Below are 6,123 nucleotides of genomic sequence, written 5' to 3'. Positions count from 1 at the left end.
ACTTTTTAATGATTGCCATTCTAACTGGCGTGAGATGGTATCTCGTTGTTTTGATTTGCATTTCTCTAATGACCAGTGATGATGAGCTTTTTTTCGTATGTTCATTGGCCGCAGATCTCATACAGAACTTTTTACCACAGACTCCTTGAATGTTTACCTTCTGACTTTCTCTAATGAAACTGAGGCAAATAAAATACAATACACTTAAGTTTCAGTTAAGTATCTTCTATAGATGTTATTAAAAATCCATAGGCCGGGTACGGTGGCACATGCCTGTGATCCCAGCACTTTGTGAGGCCGAGGTGGGTGGATGACCTGAGGTCTGGAGCTGGAGACCAGCCTGACCAACATGGTGAAACCCCATCTCTATTGAATACAAAAAATTAGCTGGGCATGGTGGCATATACCTGTAATCCCAGCTACTTGGGAGGCTGAGGCAGGAGAATCGCTTGAACCCGGGAGACAAAGGTTGCAGTGAGCCAAGATTGCGCCATTGCACTCCAGCCTGGGCAGCAAGAGTGAAACTCTGTCTCAGAAAAAAAAAAAAAAAAAAAAAAAAGAAAAAAGAAAAGAAAGAAAAGAAAAGAAAAAGAAAAAGAAAAATCCATAAATGCCTTTGCTTTCATATATCTTCCACCATTGTCCTAGCTTGTGTAACATTATGAGCTCATGACCTTTGATAGAGTTATCATTTTCTTTTTTGATACTCTGATTGTCATAACCCCAGGAGACTTTTTTCCCCCCTTACAGAACCATTCCCAGACATCTTTGAAAGCATTCTCGCTTCCTTGTAACAATTACATAGTTGGAATACAACTTTATTTTCTCTACCCCATGACAGGGAATCAATTACTCTTCAAGGAATCCTGGCTGGCTACTTTTATGGAATATAGAGACCAAAATCTGGGCATTAGGGGTGCAGGTCAAATTGTTACTCATGAGAAAGAAATGGTGATATTTTCCCAGCCTATTTAATAACTGAACTAGGAGAGATATTTTTTGAAGTTCATGTGAACTTCATGAAGTTCATTTTACCTTTAAATTAAATTTTATTAAGGCTTGTTAAAAACTTTTTTGTTCTAATATAAAATGTCTTATCTCATTTATTTCCCTTTCAGACTATCATTCTTTCACCATTCTGAATATGCCATTTTATTAGTTGCCATATTAAATTATGTGATTAAATTATGAGAATGTCTAACCTTTGTATAATTAGTTGTGATTTGCTAAGATCGTGTATCCCTCTCAGCTGCCGCTGAGTCATTTTCTTTATATAAATCATAATGTTATAGTCATATTTTGGATAAGCATTATGTTTTCATGAAACATTATGTTTCTTTCTATGTTATATATAATTTTTGACTATAAGAGACAATTCTGTAAACAAATATCCTTATGTATGTCTCTATCACTATCTGCCGGTTTCTCTGGGGTCTAAATCTAGAAGTGTAATTGTTAGGTAATAGGTTCTGCTCACTTTTAATTTTACTAGATATTGACAAATCACCTTTCAAACTAGGCTGACAATTTGCACTCCCTCCAAGAGTGGTGGGAGATATGAGATTTCCAATTTCTCCTTATTCTTACCAATACTTGATACTGCCAAATGTTTTAAATTTTGGCCACTTATTGTAAGAAATTACTCCTCTTCATTGTTTTTTTTTTTTTTTTTTATTATACTTTAAGTTCTAGGGTACATGTGCATAACGTGCAGGTTTCTTACATATGTATACTTATGCCATGTTGGTGTGCTGCACCCATCAACTCGTCAGCACCCATCAATTCATCATTTATATCATGTATAACTCCCCAGTGCAATCCCTCCCTCCTCCCCCCTCCCCATGATAGGCCCCAGTGTGTGATGTTCCCCTTCTCGAGTCCAAGTGATCTCATTGTTCAGTTCCCACCTATGAGTGAGAACATGCGGTGCAAACTCATTTTTTAAAGGAACTCCGCTTTTCAGGGATAGCATGCATAGCTTTGCATCTTGGGTGCTCCTGTCTACAAGATTTTTAGTTTCTTTAAGTCAGGGCCTGGGTCTCTACATCATTTCCATTATTCTGGTCCAACTCGGCCCAGCCTTCAGCTTCCCCTGCCGGGAGGGAGTCCTGAGCAAATGCAGAGCCCCTTGTTCCTGGCACCCTCTCACAGGTGTCTTGCAGCAGGTGAGGGAGAGGGGTGAGTAGGCAGGTTCAGCCTTGGGGAAGTGTGGTGATGAGAACCCGCATTGCAGGAGCTTAAAGTTCTCTAAACCAGCTCTTAGATTTTTGAAGTTGCATCCAGTATGAATGAAAGGCTTGAATGCTTACTTAAGTGTTGGATCAGTGCAATAAACAAAATGATCAAATGGCAGGAATAGACTACCCTTGCAGTCTCTTCCCATCAACAGTATTTGTGGGAACAAAGTCATTTTTGGAGAGCAGATAAAATAATTTATTGGGACATTGTCACAAGGGACCGAAAGGATAACACACATAGGAGCCTTCCAAATGCTGATATTATCAGAAAAAAGCCTTTCACTGAAAGAAGAGCTGTTCATAATTTGACTCCTCCCCCATGAACCTCAGATCCTTCCTACAGCCATGCTTTCCCGCAGAGGAGGAAAACCCTGAAAGAGAGAATGAGTGCAGAAAGTGGGAAAGCAGGAAATGGGGCCCGAGGAGCCTGAGATGAGGGTGAAACCTCGAGAGGCAAGAAATGCTTCAACCGTACGATGAGTCATGCAGAGTGAAATTAGGTCTGGGCTTCAGTTTCCTTTCTTTGCTCCCAAATCTTGGCATTATCTTGATTTTTGTCTTTAGATTCTGCTTGTAGTATCTTTATTCCAGAAGGCAAACACATTAGAGTACACTTACATCCCCACTTAAATATAACTAAATATTTGATGAGGTATTATGTTGAACCATGTGAAATTGCTATTTATAAACGTCAAAAATGGTCAGATATTAGCAGTTTCATACTGTTCAATCTAATGACTTTTGTTTTTTTTTCTGAGGTAGGGTCTCACTGTCACCCAGGCTGGGGTGCAATGGTGCTATCCTGGCTCACTGCAGCCTCAGCCTCCTGGGCTCAAGCAGTGCTCCCACCTCAGCCTCCCAAGTAGCTAGGACTACAGGCAGTGTGCTACCACACCCAGCTAATTTTTAAAAATGTTTTGTGGAGGGTTGGGGCTGAGGTCTTGCTTTTTTGCCCAGCCTTGTTTTGAACTGGCTTCAAGCAGTCCTTCTGCTTACTGGCCTCCCAAAGTGTTGGGATTACAGGTATGAGCCCCTGCACCCAGCCCTAGTAACTTTACTTTTGAAATTATTTAACTGTAAGTGCTGCGTTTAATTTACACTTTGCTATTATTTGTCAGCATCCATTACATATGGGCTGGAATTTACATGAATTGAGAAATTCTAACCTGAAGATAGTGATTAGAGGTAATGACATTTTAAATGTTGATGAATACTAAATTTAACAATTAATGGAGTTCACATAATGTGGCATCTGTAAACATTCCATTAAACATTTGTTCACTAGAGCCTCATAATTGTTTTTTTATTTTGGAGCTGTTGTAGGTTGGCTTCCTAAGGAGCAGTTTCTGATGGAAAGATTAATGTGCCAGAGATTTATTAGGGGAGCTACCAGGGTAAGCACCTGTGGGGAAGGAAAGTAAGCCAAATTGTACAAAGGGAGGAGCTGGGCCACTGTGCATTCATGACTGGCCTCTGCAGCTCCATGGAGAGCTTGGAGCTAGCATGGCCCTTCCTGTCATGAGACCGGGCTGCTCTGGGAAGGGGGCATAACCCCAGGCAGGGCGGCTGTCTGCAGGTGAGGGCAGTTCCAGAGCGGGCCGGCAGTTGAGCGCTGTTAGCCAGCATTCGCGACAGCTTGGGGGACAGGTTCTGCAGTCCTGCTGGGGAGTTGGGTGGCAAAGCAGAGGAGCCACAACAGCTGCCTACTTTTTTAAAAGGTTTTTATTAATCCCCTAGCACTGGATCTGAAGGACCCAGGGGATCAACGGGCTCTGTTGGGAAGTGCTGACAGTGCTTGAGGCATTAGTTAGGGAGAGAAAGACTTTTAAGTATATGTAAGAGGAAATAGGACGATACTGGGCAGGGGGAGATTTGTCAGTAGATATCAAGGTAGACAGCCCTGGATAAGAGTCAGGAATCTTACCTGGTTCTCTAGCTCCTACCGAGCTCAAGCTGCAACCCTGACCGAACCCTCGGTGGCCTCCCCTGTGAACCCAAAGGACGAGGCAAGACCTGGTGACTCCCGTCTCTCCTCCTGGCCCTGGCATGCGGGAGCTCTCTGAGTCTCATCTTTTATTTTGCTTTGTTTTTCCAAGACTGAGTCTCTGTTGCCCAGGCTGGAGTGCAGTGGCGTGATCTGGGCTCACTGTAGCCTCTGCCTCCTGGGTTCAAGCGATTCTCTGCCTCAGCCTCCCGAGTAGCTGGGACTACAGGGGCACACCACCATGCTTGGCTAATTTTTGTACTTTTTTAGTAGAGTTGGGATTTCACTATATTGGCCAGGCTGGTCTCAAACTCCTGACCTCAAGTGATCCTTCCACCTCCGCCTCCCAAAGTGCTGAGATTACAGGTGTGAGCCACCATGCCCAGCCCTGAGTCCCATCTTGATGGCTTCAGTGTGGAGCAAATCACAGTTCCTAACTCACCATTTGAAGGGCTAAGAAACTCCGAAATGATTCAGATTTCAATTAGGGAGTTTGTGAACCTTCTCCCATCTCCTTGCTCTGACTCTTGGGTTGTTGGTGGGGGCAGAAAGCAGAGATAAGATCCAAGCCAGGGCACTTGATAAAGAATCATGCCTATTTCTCCTTCCTCTCCCTCATGATCCTGAGCAGGCACAGGTATGACTGGGACACTCCAATTCATTACTGAGCTGCAGGCAGCAGATCACAGAAGGAAAGCAAGAGAAGGGGGAGGGGAGCCAAGAGTTAGAAAACCAGTGACTTAAACACAAGGCCCCCTTGCTTTGCGGCACATATACCAAAATTGCAATGAGACTGAGAGATGAGCATGGCGCCTGAGCAAAGAGGACACGAAAATTCATGAAGCATTTCATATTTTTTCAGGGGCTGGTTAAAAAAAGTTCTGGAGATAGTGATGAGGGCTGAACAACAATGTGAATGTACTTAATGCCACTGAACTGTACAGTTAAAAATGACTAAAATGGTAAATTTTGTTATATTTTACCACAATTTTTATAAACAAATAAACATGACCCTGAGAGATAAAGGCTATATAAAGACATCATAAAGAGCAGCAAGCTATGAAGCAAAAAGTCACACATTTAGATTAATGATGTCAATTATAGCCAAAGAAAAGCAAGTCTCGAAACCCCTATGCAAGCCCTCAGTCATTGCATATACCATGATGTAAGTTCAGAGTATTAGAATGAGCAGGCTTAATGTCCTCTGGGTTCAAAGCCCAACTCTGACACTTAATAGCTGTGTGACTTTGGACAAGGCACCTAACCTCTCTGAGCCTGTTTCCTTATGTATAAAATGGAAATGACATCAGACTCATGTATCTATTAGGAGAATCAAACAAGGTATTACAGGCAAGGCATTTAACATAGTCCCTGGTAGCTAGTAGACAGTCATTAAATGTGTTTTCTTTCTTTTTCTACAACACACAAATGCAGTGGGTTGTGGGACACAGGAACTAACTTGACAAATAGTGAGGATAAAATAAAACAAAAAGTAAAGGTAATATTTGGGTAGTAGTTTCTGGCAGAGGCAGACCAGATAGAGCAAAAACACTCTAAATTGTTGAAAAAGACTTAAAAACTTCTATTAGGCATAGGATACTGGCCTAGCTGTTGTAACTAAGAAAGCCCCACATATAATGGCTTAAACAAGGTGGGAGTTTATTTTTCTCCATGTAATAACCCAGAAGTAAACTGTTCACAGATGACAAGGTGGCTCTATCATTCTCAACACAGAATTTCCATCTTTGGCTCCAATAGGGTTGCTTTGGATCCTGATATAATCTAGGTAGCGGGAAGGGGGATAAAGGCCACGGGAGGGGAAAAATGTAAATTTCTTTTAAGGACATGACTCAGAAATGACACAGCTCATTCTCACCCAGTGTGGCCAAATCCATGCTGTAA

At 42.2% G+C, this 6,123-nt stretch overlaps 1 non-coding gene across 1 annotated transcript; it reads left to right on the top strand.

Annotated features, from left to right (window-relative positions):
- The first annotated feature begins 4,972 nt into the window (after positions 1-4,972).
- On the top strand, positions 4,973-5,079 carry LOC115898435. The gene has a single exon (XR_004058170.1). It is a non-coding gene; the product is annotated as a U6 spliceosomal RNA (small nuclear RNA).
- Positions 5,080-6,123: the final 1,044 nt, after the last annotated feature.

The sequence above is a fragment of the Rhinopithecus roxellana genome, chromosome 6 (genome assembly GCF_007565055.1).
Source record: "Rhinopithecus roxellana isolate Shanxi Qingling chromosome 6, ASM756505v1, whole genome shotgun sequence".
NCBI classification, from domain to species: Eukaryota; Metazoa; Chordata; class Mammalia; order Primates; family Cercopithecidae; genus Rhinopithecus; species Rhinopithecus roxellana.
Note: the sequence above shows the minus strand (reverse complement) of the source record. Positions and strands in the feature narration are given on the sequence as shown.